This window comes from Anomalospiza imberbis, chromosome 2, assembly GCF_031753505.1.
Source record: "Anomalospiza imberbis isolate Cuckoo-Finch-1a 21T00152 chromosome 2, ASM3175350v1, whole genome shotgun sequence".
Taxonomy (NCBI): domain Eukaryota; kingdom Metazoa; phylum Chordata; class Aves; order Passeriformes; family Viduidae; genus Anomalospiza; species Anomalospiza imberbis.
The window spans coordinates 16,413,190-16,429,887 of NC_089682.1; the positions used below are offsets into that span (position 1 = coordinate 16,413,190).

At 42.9% G+C, this 16,698-nt stretch overlaps 1 long non-coding RNA gene across 1 annotated transcript; it reads right to left on the bottom strand.

Moving 5' to 3' along the window:
• Nucleotides 1-2,435: 2,435 nt before the first annotated feature.
• On the bottom strand, nucleotides 2,436-15,283 carry LOC137468338 (uncharacterized). The gene is made up of 2 exons (XR_010995885.1): nucleotides 15,006-15,283; nucleotides 2,436-2,565 (listed from the first exon to the last, which is right to left on the bottom strand). It is a non-coding gene; the product is annotated as an uncharacterized lncRNA (long non-coding RNA).
• Between the last annotated feature and the right edge of the window lie 1,415 nt (nucleotides 15,284-16,698).

Consider the following 16,698-nt stretch of genomic DNA (forward strand, 5'->3'; position numbering starts at 1 on the left):
AAGAATTGCAGTTTTACTTGCTTTAAATTCATCTAAAAGCAAAAATTACATTGCATTACATGTCTTTTTCCAGGAAAACATCTTCAAGCCAGTTATTAACTTCATTCCACAGATTTTTTTGCTTCCTCCCTCTCACTCCTAGTATTTCTCTGCATGTGTGGTTATCAAAATAGGGGTTCATTTAATCCACAGGACTAAGCCTCGTGCTCAGAAACCCATATCACTGCTGTAGGACATAGAGAGCTGTCAGATTAGCGATTGAATTGAAAGCACAGATCAAAATTCCCATGGAGGAACTGGTTTCTCTTGATAATGAGAAAATGGGTGTTTGTCAGACTGAGCAACAGCGTGGATGAGACACCCAAAGTGCTCTGCACTGCTGACTCCTGCAGCCTTGACCTTCCTGATCCTGTGCTTGGCACAGGCAAAGAGGATTGGCATGTTCAGTCTTTTGCTGAGAGTTAAGTCTTGAGAGCAACTAGTGTAACAAAATAAGTTTAAATGGAGAAAAAACATGTTTATTTGTTTTATGGAGACAGTGACAATACAGACTTTTGCATTCTGATAACATTGGGGAGTTCTGAGAGTACAAAGCTCTTTCCAGGCTGGGTAAGAGACCTTCACGTTTAAAACAACTCCCAAAATGATAACGGCTCCTTACACACATATTTCCCTCCCATGATTTTTCACTGAATAAGTAAGAGACAGAATGGGAAGAATCCTACAGCACAGGCAGAAGTAGTCGATACATCCAGAGCCATGCTTTCTCTCTAATGCTGTTTATGTACATCACTTTGCAGCCATTAGTGTAAGGCCTCATTTGTATGACAGTGTTTTATCTCCTCCCTTCTGTTAGCACTGGAGCTGGATTGTGAGGTGAGAGCACTGTCCTCTCTCGTTATTTGTGCAAGACCCAGTGATAATAATGATGTATGTGGTGCTGGATGCTCAGGGCTCTCACGGTGGTGGTGTGGGTTCCCTGGAGAGCAGAGCAGAGCAGAACAGAACTGATGGTGCCCTGGACAACACAGCTTCTACCCCAGAGGCCATCTAAATCTGCTGGGCTGGTGTGCTTGTTTGCAGTCCTCTGGGTCTGCCCTGGGATGTTAGCATGGGAAGGGCACTCAGCAGCCTCAAACTCCTGGTTCAATGAGGGGCCATGGGCACGTTTCAGGGATGCTGTGGGGGGCTTGCCCGGCTCCTCATTTCCTTCCTGCCAGCCTGCAGGCTGGGAGTGTTTGGGCTCCCAAGGGGACTCCTACGCTTCCCTCTTGGAGTGTCCCCAGGTGAAGAGATCTGCTGAGGCTTGGCTCATGTTTGGTTAGCATCTGGGAAGGTTAGCAAGGTCATTCTTTTACTTTTTATTTCCTCCCCCCAAGATTTCATCTCCACTAGAGGCTCAAGGCCAGGGAGGAGACACCTCTGCATGTCTGGTTCATAAGACCTTTACCTCAGAGCTGTTTTCTCAACAGTGCTCCATCAAGGGCAGCCTTTGTCTGGGCTGGGATAAAGGCACTTCCCTAATTAAGTTAGCTTAACCACCACTTGGGACATACAATGTTCACTAAACTCATCCACAGCCAGGCACTGACGAGGATCCCAGTTATTCTGTGGGAATGGAGCACATGTCAATTATCCCCAGAATTTCAAAGCTGCAAAACCCAATAGTTTCCTTGGCAAAATCTGCCAGGCATGACATGACTGCTACTCACACTCCATACATTTCCTAATGCAAAGGATTGGACAACCTCAAATACCGATTCCAAGAATAGCAAGAGCAAATGAACTGCAAATTACTAAATTCCTTTTATTCCTGGGAGCTACAAAGTAATTTAAATTAGTTTCAGTCTGAAGTGAACTGTGGGGCAAGCTGGGAAAATTATATAAGTGGTGACATTTTAGAAACACCTTTTATGATCATTTAAAGAAAATATTTTATCTCACACCAGGGTATTTAGTAGTCTTAGGAAAGATACATTTGTAAAAAATTATGTATGCTTTCTGTACATGCATACATGCAATACATTTAAATGAACATGTACACACACATGTCTGCTTTAACCTATAATGGAAACTGAATATTTTTCATTCACTTAGCAACTCGCCTTTGCAGGGAAAGGGATAACAACTGACCCCAACAGAAATTACGTTTTTGTGGAAAACTGCCATTAACATTAGACTTGATTACATAACACTCTTTTCCTCTTTCCCACAGCCTCTGATGTAGGTGGGTTTACTAAACGTATAGGTAAAATAATGATCTTCTACATTCTGCAAACAGTTTCCTGCTCCAGGAACTACTTTTGGCTCCCTATGGTTTTGATTAACATCCTACCTGTGATTTCTGCAGATCAGCACTGGTTTGCTTCTGCAAAGGAGAGAGGGGAATAAGCTCCAGCACCTGGCACTGAATCATTGCAGCTGGAATGGAGAAGTCATAAAACGCACTGCCTTTTAATGAAATAGGATAGAGGGAATAGATGCTTCCCCTCTCTTGCAGCATCACTGCAAAAATAACTCAGCCATGCTGAGTGATGTTGGCTTCACAAGCTCTACATGTCACAGCTAGAGCAGATGCAAAAAGACAACAATAAGGATAATGATAATAATATTAATAATAATAATAAATAAAACCAGAAAATTGTTGGAAATATTTCACACTATCATGACTTCTTTCAATGAAGGGAGGTTAAATCTTCAGCCAGCCAAAAAGCAAAGGATAGGATTTGTCCCTCTTACAAATAATGGATCAGTGACTGCAAACACTGGATGCAATATGTAGTTGCAGAAAGCTTTCAGTCAAGTGGAGATAACTTCTTCATGGTACAAAGCACTTTCTGGAACCTCAGTGTCCTAAATGTAAAGCAATACAGTGCTAGTGTCATAGAAATCAGAGTGCTGCAGGGTGAATGGTTGAAGGGAGCGAGGGTGTAATTTCAAAGGGGAATGTCTAGGGTGATGGAAGTGGCATGGACTAGCCCATGCTTTATTGGCAGATTTTGTGTGCATGTATTCATTAATTTTGTCTTTCCTGGAGTCTGAAGCTGTGCAATTTCTGTTCTGCTTCTCCCTGTGTAACTCACTTGCTTTTCCCTGTCTGGTATCTGGGCTGCAGGCATGTAAAGACGGGTGGGAGGAGGTGGATTAGTGCCTCCAGAGACTCCTCCTGGGAGCAGAACTGGCACAATATCCCAGTCCGGAAGCAAATTTGAAACAAGCAGATGTGATATCAGGAAAAAAAAAAGCTAGCACCTGGGTAAGTACAGGATGACCTCCATGGCTGTCTGGAAGGAGATGGTGGGGGTGTGAGGCAGCTTTTCCTAGGCTGTCTGTTCTGAGAGGTTAGACAGAGCTCTGGACCATGACATCTGGGGACATCCTAGTGGAGAGGGTCACAGCTTCGGCCCCTCACAGGCCTAGGGCTGCTGAGCATCAAGAGGAACTATGACCAGGGAGCTTCCTTCCAGCTAGTCCTTAGCTAGCCCAAAGAAAGCCCAGAAGCTTTCTGAGTTAAGACCAAACAAATAAAGACAGCAGAGAACAATATGTTCTGGAGGCAAAGGGGGCCTTGGCTCATCACAGTATTGCAAGGTATTATTACATTGTATTTCTACTAAGTAATAATATTAGTAATACACAGAGGGTCAAAGCCTCAACTTTTTCCCAGGCAAAGGTCCTAAGTCAGATGTTCATAAGGAAGCACAGATAAAGAGATGAAAGAACTATGAAACAGATGAATGAGTAGACTGGGAGAAAGGCATGAGGAACGTGGAAGCCCAAGTGGAGAGGAAGTATCACTGTGATTAATTTTAAGAAGAAAAGATAAAGTTACTTTATCTTAAATGGAAAAGAAAATAGGGGTATTTGGATAAGAGTACAGTTTTTCAAGCATACGTGAGTCTTTTGCACCAACTGCTATAGAGCTGGCATGAGAGGGATAAAAAACAATATAAAAGACAAATTTTCCTTCTCTCTGAATGGGCCTGGTGCATAGGCTGAACACAGAATCATAGAATTAATTAGGTTGAAAAAGTGCTTTAAGATCATCAAGTCCAACCCAACACTGCCAAGTCCAGCACTAAAACTTCACCTGAGCTACCTGCATCACAGAGGGAGATGTTAACCCACCGGAATTACTGTCAGTCTTCATGTCTAAGACGCAGCAGGCAGATGCTACAATAAGAAATATGAAAGAAAAAATGAACAGAAACATATTGGGATAGCCTCAGGGCACAGCACATGTCCTAAACCTGCCCTAACCTCCACCCTGACCTCAGAGTCATCATGCCCAATGCTTGCAAGCCTGTGGGTTTGCAAAGCAGCAGCTTTATTCTGGTCATTTAAGACTAGCAAGAAGATAGGAAGGCGAGAAAAAAACATTATGTATATTTTGTCTGAAAAAATATTACTGATAGATAATGTAGACCAAAGTTCTTTTGATTTCTTACCAGAGGTGTAAAAAAACCAAATTCTTTATGTTTCTCTGCCAGCCCTCCCCAGAAATACAGAGACTTTGAATTCACCCAGAACTGACTGTTCAGACAATCTTACTTTTAAAGGAGTCAAATTACGTCTAACTGAGCCCGGGCTGAGCTCAATAACATATGAGAAACTGGGCTGATAGGAGACAGCAATTTCACAGAGTAGCCAGTTTTCACTAACTGCAAGATGAATTTGTGGTAATAATGGCAGAACAGGAAAATGTCATATTACAATTTCAGTTGTCCAGATCCACCTCTCTGCTGCATGTTATAATACTTGAATTTATGCTGGTGTTCTTCTTTAAAAAAAACCTGGGGATATGAGTTTGTTTTAATAATGTCTGTGCATGATTAACAAACCCTTAGTTTAAATTCCAGTACCAAAACTCAGTAAAGAGATATAGTGCAATGATAGTGTTCTATTGCTGAAGAGTATTTTCTTATGAAGGAAAAATCCAGACACACATCAGAAGAGGATGCAATCAGAGAGTTACTTCCACATGGAACAGACCCTTTGGCATTGAGAAAAGTGGGTGGCTGGCAATGAATAATTTCATGGACTGAGCCTCCTGTTACTACCTGTGGATAGTGAAAGACTGGGGTGCAGGTCCTCCAGATTATCTGCAAGTATTATTGCAGATAATACTTGATTATCTGAATGACATTGCAAATCTTAAATTCAGAGTCTCAATTGATTCCTAACACTGTTCTACAGGTGTTCAATATTTCAAAGCTGCAAGGTGGTCATCATTACCCAGAAACTGTAGGACACCATTTCTGATCTCCTGATTCCTGCCCCCACTGATATTTCAGCAGGAATAATCATTCCTGTAAGATTAATTTTTCCCTAGTCCTTAGGCACATTTTTGAATACAATTTCCATAAATGCCCATGCCAAAAAATGTACTGTACAAGTACGGAACAAAGCAAACACAAGAGAAATCCTGACTTATGCAGTTCTGTTTGAAGCAGTCAAGGTGTTGTTCTTAGTATGTACAACATTTCACATTAAAACATTTTGATTATGTTTTTTAATGCTATTACCTGTTTTACTGCTGTGTTATACTTATGCACTGAGGACAGATAATTTTGAAAGGCGGGACAGCAAGGGAAAATCAAACAGCTTGGAAAGAGTTAATGCTCTCAAATAATGTTCATTTGTTGTTATTGTGCTTGACAGAAATGCTTCCTGCTTGCTTTCTGAAACCATTATGGCACACTTAAACCTTTTTGGGTTACTGTACCTGCAGGCCAGGTAGAGACAGGTATTTCTGTGCAGCTCAGGGACATGATTTGTGGTTCAAGCTGATTTGGGAGGCTGAACTTTCTGCCAAACAACCTTTTTGATGAAATCTTATTCTTCCTATTCATGATTTTATTTTCATGCCCACTCTGTCCTATGGAGGACTCAGATCAGTGAGGGGGAACCTGCATGCCAGTCCCCATGGCAAGGAGAGGTGGGGGGAGGGAATGCTTGGCCAGATGGGCTGGGGTGCCCAGCTCAGGGACAAAGCTGTGGTCTGGTTGGGCTGCTGCAGGTGCCTTGGTGCGGTTAGTTTGTATTAAACAAAACCAAGAGGTAGAAGTAAAAGGGCAGGCTCAAAAGGTTGCAGATAGAGGTCTGCCGTGGAGTCAGTGCTGCCCTGCTGAGCTCCTGTGCTCTGCTCCTGAATTTGAATGTCATGATAAGATAAAAGCAAAAGCAGGTTTGTATTAGGCTGAGCAAACAAAAAAAGAGCAGGACTTTTCCATTTAAAATCACAGCCAATGCAAAGTGTCTAATTTCCCCTACCCTTTTCAGGCTGCAGCACAAACCAAGCTATCTCAGCACAGTTGTTGACACCTACTGAAATAAAAATGCATGAAGCAATCTTTGTGAAGGTCACAGTGACCTTAGTGCTTAGCACAAAATTCTCACTTAAGCTGAGGTTTCTGGCACATCCTTGTCTGTAGCTAGGGAACCAGGCATTTTGCTCGATAGAGACATGATCTTCCGTTGGCTTTGCTCATTCCCAGCCCAACTTGGCTGTGCCAGAAGTACAGTTGGGCTGAAAAATGGCTGCTGATCAGACAAAGCAAATTCAAGGACACGGCTCAATGCAAACGCCGGGAAAATGCTGCATCACTTTCGAACAAGTTGAACCAACCTGCGCTTTTCTCTTTGCCAAATTAAATAAGGATCAGTTGCAAAGAAATGAATGAAGCGCATTTTTGCTTGAGTGAAGACAGTGGGGTAGCAAATAAAGGGTGATTTCTAAAAGAGTCTGGAGATTTTGAATTGCAGCAAGACTCCAGGAACCTGAACTCTGCAGGTCATTTCAGAAACTTCATTGTAATGTGTTTCTCTAACTGTGGTAGAAGTGGGAACAGCTACAAAATTTGACATCTCAAAACTTGGCTTCAGCGTGGATTTTCCTATAAAAATAAAGATTTATTTTGAATGAAGTGTAGTAACTCTAATGTTAGCATTACCAGTACTCTTAGGACTACTCTGAAATATAAAGTATTAGTGATGAGGATTGAAGTGCATCTCTCCACTGACATTTTTCCACTCTTCTGAATATTGTGCTGCCATTAATACCCAATACTATCAAAAGAGCCCCCAACTTACCTTGGAGCACTGCAAAAAGACAGTGTTTTAGAGCAAAATGGAAGGGGGCCTGTGTTCACAGGGCCTGTGCAGGTTATGAAACTGCCCTTTGTGGCCTCCCAGCCACATCCTTGCTCTCTGCTGCCCAAGGACAGAGTTCAGGGAAGAAAGCTGAAGGATGGAAAAAGATATGCACAGCTTTTCCTGCAACCCAAACAACAGGACCTGAGTGGTAAGGGTAGCCTTATCTATTGGGTTTTAACCCTTTCAATGTAGATGAGGGGTTATGAAAAATGTGTGCAACACCTTCTTCACACTAGTGTTGGATATTTTTAGCTAATTAAAAAAAAATCTATATGGAAAAAAAATTTCCATCTTTCTTCATATATGCTTTAAATAAGGAGCCCTGAGTCATGTCTGCAGCTCTTCACCTTAGAAAGGAAGTGTTTAACACAGTCACATAAAAATGTAGGATATTGGGAGATGTTACTGATTGTGATAAAATCCCATTAGAGTGACAAGCCAATACAATACAACAAGAGAGTTGTACAGTTAAACACAGCCAAATAACCCTGAAGCAAAAGAAAAACAGGCTTGCAGAATGGAGCATGGCACAAATGAACACAAACAACAAATGCAGTAATGAAAGCCACACATGAAAGATCAAGAAAAGGGTTTCTTTCCCAGGTGCAGCATAGAAAGGAGGGGGCAGAAATGCTGTGCTGCAGCACCAAGCCAAGAGCCACCTTAGGGAGGGCACAGTATCTACCAGGGCCCTGGGCCTCAAGACAAGAGAGTTCCATCTGGCCAAAATATTGATTCTGATAATCAAAATGTTATTTTCCAAGTCACCACAGTGTCAGTGCAGAGACATAAATCTGCAGGTGAGAATACTAAGAATACCACCTGACAGCACCTTGGGATCATCTTCATCAGGTAAAAACGAATACCATCTCAGGCCAGGCAAGGTTTCCCTGTTGAGTTTGATGAGATCTAGCTAAGACATGAACATCCAGGAAAAAGAATGCCATACTGACTGGTAAGAGGAATGGCTGAGAAACAAAACCCCATATATTTTCACAATGCATAACTTGGTGTTGAAGTGCTTAAAAAAAACTGACTTTCTTTTCTTTGTGTAAATTACTTTATCAAACTGATGGTTAATGCAATTAATTAATCAAAGCCATTGCTTCTGGTGAATATAGAGCCAAGCCACTGAGTAAGATGACATTGTTTTCATAGAAAAAGGAGACTTTCCACAATTACAGCCGAAATCTATATTGGAAGGGAACTGAGGCATCTTGTCGGCAAAATACTCCTTTTTTGGTTTAAAAAAAAGGAAGTCTTACCAGCTACAGTAATTAACATGCAATGAAGCTTGAATGGGTGCCAGAGGATCTACAGTAGCACAGTGAACAGTCAGAAAACTCAGACAAGAACTTAGTGTTCCTGCCTCGTCATGCTTCTTTTCTCCACATAGGTGGACAGACTGAAATGGGCTGTGTGACCTCTTTCTGTCAGAAACTATTATTCATGTTATGCCACTAATGCCCCTGGCTAGCTCAGCTGCCAGATCTTACATTAGCAAAAAAAAAAAAAAAAAAAAAAAATCATTGGGTCCTTTTCATCTCTCAGGACTGGCCACTGCCACGGGCCTTGAGATAAAACCCATGCTCAGTGATGGACCAGCAGGGCCAGCCCTGGGGTCTGCTGGGGATTGCTGTGGGAATTGCAAAACGAATCACAGTGAGAAGTGCACTGGGAAATGAAAGGGGAATCACAGTGGGAATCAGAGTGGAAATTGCACTGGGAATTGCAATAGGAATCACAGTGAGAAGTGCACTGGGAGTTGCAAAGTGAATTGCAATCACAGTGGAAATTGAACTGGGAAATGTTCTAGGAACTTCATTGGAAATCACACTGAGAATTGCAAAGGGAATTGCAATGGGAATTCCAGTGGGAGTTGCCAACCTGCAGCAGGGGAGCCCATTAAATCTCAGCGTGGCTCTGAACCTTTCCCTCCTGAGGGAAGGGGGCAGCATATGACTTATTGCAGCACCTTTGGCCTCGAGTTGGTGAAACTGGAGGGCAGCTGGCACCGTGACGAGTCCCCATTGTTGCCAGAGCTGCAAGGCAGGGGGGTGGCTTTGGCCAGCACCAGGAAAGCTCTTTGAACAGGGACCCTGCAGATGCTGGAGGATGCTCTGTGGCCAAGCCACCCCGGGGAGGTGGGGGACCCTTCTGCATGGGGGCTGGCAGCTCTCCTCAGAACCATGCTCACGGCCAGCCTGCATGCCTGGCCCCACATTAACTAGTGCCTGATCATCTGCATAAGCAATCAAAAATAATTTAAAATTCAGGCTGGATACAGTTAAGTGTCCCATTAAGCACTGGATGTGTGGGGTCAGGGCAGACTTTTAAAAGGTGGTTAGAGTGGTTGTGCTGCCTCTTGGTGAAGTTACCTGGTCTGAGCAGGAGTTAAAAGCAGATTTGTCTCATGGGTGAGGATGTTTATGGTCTGCTCTGGCATCTTGTGAAATGGAACAGAGGCCTGCATGCAGGGAAGAGATAACTTTGGTGCTACAGCCATCTAGGACAGCAGAGGACTCTCACCTTTGAGAGGCTAACTTGATCCCAGTGTTCCCAGTAAGGACAGGTTATCTTGTTTTCATTTGGGCTCTGAGTGAGGAAGGTAATAAAAAAATAACTCTTCTGAGTGTTCTTGCACTTTGTGTGTGTTTTTGCAGGAATTTACAGACACCTGAAAAGGATATTTGCAAAATGACCTATGATCCTTAACCTGCGGTAACACAATAAATCTGCCACCCTAAGCACTGCCAGCCTTTTTGAATGAAAGGCTGCATTATAACAACACATGTGTATGGCTACAGGACTGTATATCTTATTGGACCTCCTACTCCAATCATCATTTAAAAATAAAAGGAAAGCAATATCAAACTATCTACGCATAAATTCTCTTGCAATGATTTGGCTCTCCCTTCTCCCTAGCCCCTTTCCATCCTGACTGATGGCTTTATTATACAAAGGACAGTAATAAACATCCCAGCAAAGCCAATGAACTTCTCTCACAGTAAATACCTCCTTGGAGGATACCAGGTATGACCAAGAAAAGAGTAATGATTTTTTTTCTCCAATTATTCCATGTTAATGAAATAACTGGTCATCAAACTGTAGGCTTGGCTGTGATGGTCTCCCAGTTTGTATCTGGACACCAAAACAGACTTAAATGGGAGAAGAAACCAGTTAGTATCTTTAAAAGGAAATAGGTTGACAAGCGTTGTAGGCTCAGGGTAGCACTACAGGAGTATCTTTTGATTAACTTTTTGATTAATTCTTTTGGTTCATCAGATGATCCAAAGAAGAACCCAAATATAGGGCTAGATCAACTTTAAATAATTTTTATATGTACTTGTTTTCCCTCACCAAAATAAAAAGAAAAGATAATTTTCAATTTCAGTAAAACAACCTAAAATATAACATGCTGGTTTTTGTTCAATTCACAAAAGCTGATGGGAAAAGCTGGATTCACAAAACTTCCTGAAAAATTTCCTTGTGCTCAGTTCAGCTCAAGAGGCAGACAATATTTATTGGAAAACCAAGCTCACATCCACTGTCTGCCTGAGAGGATTCAGCCCATCCCCTTGGACTGCAATCCAGCCATTGGGATCCTGTACTCCAGGATGAGCTCAGCCTTTTCTACTAAAGCCTTCTGTCATTAGTGACATGAATATTCATTAATACAGAAAACAAAGCACTTCCTAACTCATTGGTTAGGCCCCTCTAAGAAGAAGACATTAGTAAGTTGTTCATGCAGCAGGTTATCCAATAATAATAATAATAATAATAATAATAATAATAATAATAATAGTTGTTGTTGTTGTTGTAATAATAATGTAATTGCTGACGTGACTTTCACTATCTTACTCAAAGCATTAATTTCTTCCAATCTTTCAACAAAATGAGCAATACAGTGTGCCTGTCTTCTCCTTGGCTGAACTGAGGTCCCTTTCTTATCTCTTATTTCCTAAATCTGGCTATATATCTGATGAGATAACATATACATACACAGAGCTATGACAATACTTCTCTCACATGTGTACAGAGATGCACTGGATGCCCTGAAATCAAGTGCTGTAAAACTATAGTGAAGAACAAAGAGAAGCCCCCAATATCTGATTTTGTTTGATATCCCTGGGTTGTTATGCTGATATTTTTTATTTGAGCACAATTTTGACATAATGTTTTAATATAAAAAACTTATAAACCGATGAATATTGTGAATTACCTATAGAATTTTTTGAAACATTGAAACCATTTTCCTTGGAGACCACTGATAATTTTGTTTTGACTATCCAAATATTTTGCATATTCTGGTATTTAAAATAATTGCCTTGTAGGGGGAGGCTTCAGTTCAGGAAGAGGACTGACAATTGACCACAAATAGTTGTAGTTTTTCCAAATTTCTTAACATTTCCCTCTCAAAAAACTTGGTGGCAATAGTCAATGTTTTCTATGAAACAGTCTGCTTCAGACAAATTCTGCACATTGTGCCAAGAAACCGTGCAACGAAATTTTTTAGTCAGCTGTCAAGGTCAGGCAGATTATTTCCCAGAAAAGAATGTGAAGGAAGAAATAAAAAGAAACCGTTCAAGCAAATGCTGCCCATATTGAGCTGTACCTTCAGAAGGTTTGGCCACAGGACTGAAGACACCTCCTCATGTCCTGTCTGGGATGCTGGCGCACCAGTTGAAGAGGTTACTGCAATTTTGACAGGTGCCTTGCAGGGCTTCATGGGGTTGCCTCAGGACCCTGTGCAGAGGGGATCCCAGGGGAGCACCCACCTCACCTCCAGACTTTGTGTGACTCTACACCTCCAGACTCCTCGGTGCACTGCTCTTGCCCTGGCACTTGTCATTGTGGACAATTGCAAACCCAGCCCCTTTCTCCCTGTTGCCCCCCACCTCCCCCACTTCCCCTCTCCCACTTCCCCTCCTCCCCCCATCTTGATTTTGAGACACACAGCTCCAGATGGGACAGGTTTCATGCCAACCCTCTTTCCACACAGGGCCAATTAAACTGTTCTTTAGATAGTCTCTCCAAACTTTAGGGGATGAGGAAGGAGAAAGTAAGGGATGGGATGGGTGGTCCTTTAATTCTGGCTGGGGGGGATGCAGTATAGGGGCTGGGCAGAGCACCCAGAGATGCTCCCAGACTTCGCCAGCACCTCGCTCATTTTCCTGCTTTGTTAAGAGAAGAGAAACGGCTGAAGAAACGTTTGCTGGAAGATAAAACAGATGAAGAGATTTCCAGCCTCTTCTCAGCTTCCCTGCAGAGTAAGACTCAATGCTGGGCCAAGAAGGCCAGCAGTGTGTGGAGGGCTGCCTGTGTGCAGCCCCTGGGGAGGGAGCACTTCTGGGCTGGCCTTCCCAGCATGCGCTTCCCAGATGTGCTGCATCGGGCACGTCAGGATGGGGCTGATTTACTGCATCTGTACAGGCCATCTGCAGGGTAGGAGAGAGCCTGTGTGATAAACATCCCAGCCACGCTGGCCTCATGGCACGTGCACCGCAGAGATGATTTATTTGCAAGGCGAGTGGCCCTCTGTCCAGCATTTCTAGCTATCCAGCAGAGACATAATGCCAGCTGGGCTGTTGGAAAAATATCCAAACTCCTCAGTCCTATCCATGCAACATTGCCAGGTAGGACAATAGCCATATGCACAGGAAGCCACTGCAGCAGTGCTGTCGCTGTCAGGCTGAAGGTGTATTGCTGACACCTGCTCCTGCAGCTCCTGCTTGCATAAATGGCTTGCTGAAACCACTGAGGAACCTCACTGGGGTCCTTGACTGCCAGATTTACATCCCATGTGTTTTTTCTTTCCTGGCTCAAGGCATGCATAACTCACTAGGAAATGTGGCTTGACAATGGCAGACAGAGGAAACTGCTATGAGCCAGCTGTTATTTGGCATGGCCTCTGCTTCCCACCCTAATTAGGATGAGGCAACACCCAAAAAGTAAGGAAGCCAACAAAGCAATCCAGGGGAGATATAGCAGATGGGGTTGTCTGTACGGATCCCTCATCCCACCCACAGCACTGAGAGGATTTTTAAAGTGTTTTAAAATGCTGCAGGGTCCCAGCTCTGAGTGGCCGAGGATGTATTGCTATAATTGTCGGGTGGATGATTCACGGCTTTGCACTTACACCATTAAAGGTAGCATTAGCACCAGGACCCCTTATGCAGCAACATTAGTGAATGCTGAAAAACATTCCTCTGAAAGGGCTTTGTCACCTTCCCTTGGTTGTGAAACAGACTCTTACACCAACCCCGTACATTTCAATTACTATATGCTGGCATTTCTGCCTCTTTCCCCAACTCATAAAAATCACAGCCAATAAACACAAATCACCACCTGAAGGAGTCGGTGCTTTCCTCCCACTTTAATATACTTGCCCATACTTCAAAGAAACCCGGAGAGATTCTCATATCGGCAGTGCCTAGGCTGCCTAGTCCTAGGCAAGGGTTAGCCATGTGTGCACTTGGAACAATCTGCTCTTGGTTTGCTTTAACACGGTTTTTATCCCTCTAAAAGCCACTTGACCTGACAGCAGACTAATACGTGACCTGTTCCAGGGAAAGAGGGTGAGGAAGGGCAGGAGATTTTGCTCTTTTCTTGTTCATATTGGAAGAACCCTGCATCTTGCCAGGTGAGCTCTTTTCTCAAGAAAAAAACATAATTCCCCCTTTGTTTCCCAATGGTAGCTATATTGCTGTATTTCAAGATGGCAAGATAATGGCAATGACTTCAAGGCTCCATAACAGGAAGCTTTACTGGGAACTACCAGGGGAGAGACAGGCACCACTGAAAATACATGTAACCCTGCAAAAAAGAGGGCAGCTAACAGGCAGGCACTAGTAACAGGAGAGGTAATGTAAATACCTCAGTGCCAGAGCCATCATCAGCCTGTCTCTGTTTTTCAGGGGGCTCTGGCAGGGTTTCCTAGGCATTGATGCAGCACTGATTTCACCTGCCTGCTGTGCTAGCAGCTGGGGAGAGATGGCAGGCAGGAGTCAGGGAAGCCTGGCAGAAGCGCTGCCTCCCCAGCTGGATTTTTCTCACTCTGTCCCAGCACTTTATTACTGGAGGGCTGGGATTTGGACAATGCCAGTGCTGTGGAGCAGGAAAACAAAAGTAGCTTTTCACTCAGGACTCTTGCGCAAAGCAGTGGCACTTTGAAACTTTCCAAGTGTTGCATGGGAGTTTAGCATGTGACTCCCATTAAAGTTGGTATGAGTCATGTGGCAAACAACCCCAAACACTTTGAAGATATACTGCAATTTATGTTTTTCTGATCTCCTAAAAAAAAAAAAAAAAAAAAAAAGAAGAAGGAAAAAAAAAAACCTATTGTAGACTGGGACTTCAAGGACAGCTTTTCCAAAGCACTTGTCTTTCCATGTTTGCTCTTAGACATAAATCATAGCAGGAGGGAGCACAATCAGGCTGTTAGTTGCTGATGGTACAGCAATGGCTGGGCAAGGGGGAAAAATAGGTGTGATAAAGAAATGCTGGTGAAAATTATATATTGATTACTTAAGCCTGGTACTAAACTACTGACCAGACCCAGGTGGATTTCAATTCAATACAATACAAAAGCTTTCCATGGAAAAGCTGAAGTGTTTAACAGAAACTGGAGGGAAGGTGTGCTCCTGGGTTTGCATCAGTGCCAAACATTCCTGGAAAGGTGGCTAATCAGGGGAGCTGAAGGCTTGTGGGTCTCACTGCCGCCTTTCCAGAGGATCAGATCTAGCAGGGCCACTTTGGTGCTACGTTTGGGACTGGTGGTCCCACTGCATTCTAATCCCTTTAATAAGGATGAAACCCGGCCCATGTTGCGTGGCTAAATGAGAGCTCACCTTTTCACAAGTCCAGGCTTGAGGTTCAATTTGAAATAGGCAGAAATATGTTCCTTCTGGATCCCTGCTGTCACTGGTGGGCTAAACGACAATGCCTCAGTCAGAAGAGTGCTGGGATATTTCCTGCCCATGTCACATGCTGCAAAATCCTCTGCAGAGCCATAAATCCTGTCCTCCAGCTCTGCTGATAGAGAGTGCCAGGGGTGGCAGGCAGGCAATGGTTCTGTCCCCTCTGTGACACTGTGATACGCTGCTACTGACCAGCACTCCCAGGTGGGCATCACCTATGTGACCTCAGCCTCCATGTTCTGGTACCTCTCAAGAAATTGACTTCATAGTGCTTCTCAAAAAAAAAAAAAAAAAAAAAAAAAAAAAAAAAAAAAAAAAAAAAAAAAAAGTTTTTGCATCTTGCTGGCCCCTATGGAGCCACCATAAAAGGGGATGAAGGATTTATCACTGCAGCGGCAGAATGGCAGCTCAGTGTGTATTAAATAACTACAATAGAAGGAGACAGGATTTGTTTTGATGAATAGTAAGTAGAGCAAATGAAAAATTCACTTTCCAGTGAGAACTATGCACTGACTGGTGTTAGATTTTATGGATAAATGGGGAAAAATGTAGGAGTGAGACATTTTTGATAGTTCCTTGATATTTTGCTTTGAGAGTTTCAGAATAAATTGTTTCAGTGCAGTATTTTGAGAGGCTGGTTTTATTCTAAAATTCACCAGAATTGAGAAATAATGAAAAAACAATCATATATTATCCTGAACCAAAGTGTGGGTTTTTTTATTTTTTTAATTTAGTTACTGAACTATTGAAAAAAATAATCCATTCAGGTAAAGCTGAGCAAAACCAAGGTTGATAAGAGGCCTGATAATGTGACTGCCATTCACTCATGTCCCTGCTTGGCATATAAAATGTTTTCAGGAAATTAAAACCTCCATAATAGTGTAAATGGAATATTGCCTCTCTGTACTATCCTCCTCTAACATTTATTTTTCATTTTATCTTTGCTTCTCCTTGTCTCACTTTTCATCTTGAGTGGGAATCTTTCATAAAAGATATTTTGTTCCCAGGCAGAAAGCACAAGGCAGGTGAGAAGCAGCATCCAAGAGAAAATGCAATGCTGCACTGTAGCAAATTCACCAGGATTAAGTTGGCTGTACTTTTCTTGACTAGCGAAGTGCATCTGTCCAGAAAGTGAATGCAACTCCTTGAGGCTTTGATGTAACCTCTACCTTTACTTCCAGAGCAGAGGAATTCAAGAGGCAAAAATCAAGACGGGCCCACTTGTATTTTCCCATCCCAGTTATGGATCTCTGCACATTGAACTTCCCAACTATTTCCATGACAACAGATGACAGACTGACGCTTTTTTCCTCCATTGGCAGTGAATTTATAAACCAGGGATTTATGAATTATCATTGTTAAGAGATGCATCAGGATGGGAGAGACATGCCATGCGTTTCTGAAATAACTCATGTGCAGCTGTCAGGAGTGCTGGGTGCTCTGTGCAACACCATGGTCAACATTCACACATTGTACCTCCTGCTCATGCTGGAGCCCCAGTAAGGGGTAGGCAGATACCAGTAAGGGGTAAGGAGAAGGTGCCGTCTTGCTTTTCTGCTCTTGTGGTTTTATTGCTTTCCTTTAGCTGCTAGCTGTTGTCATCAAACCAATTAAAAGCTTACTT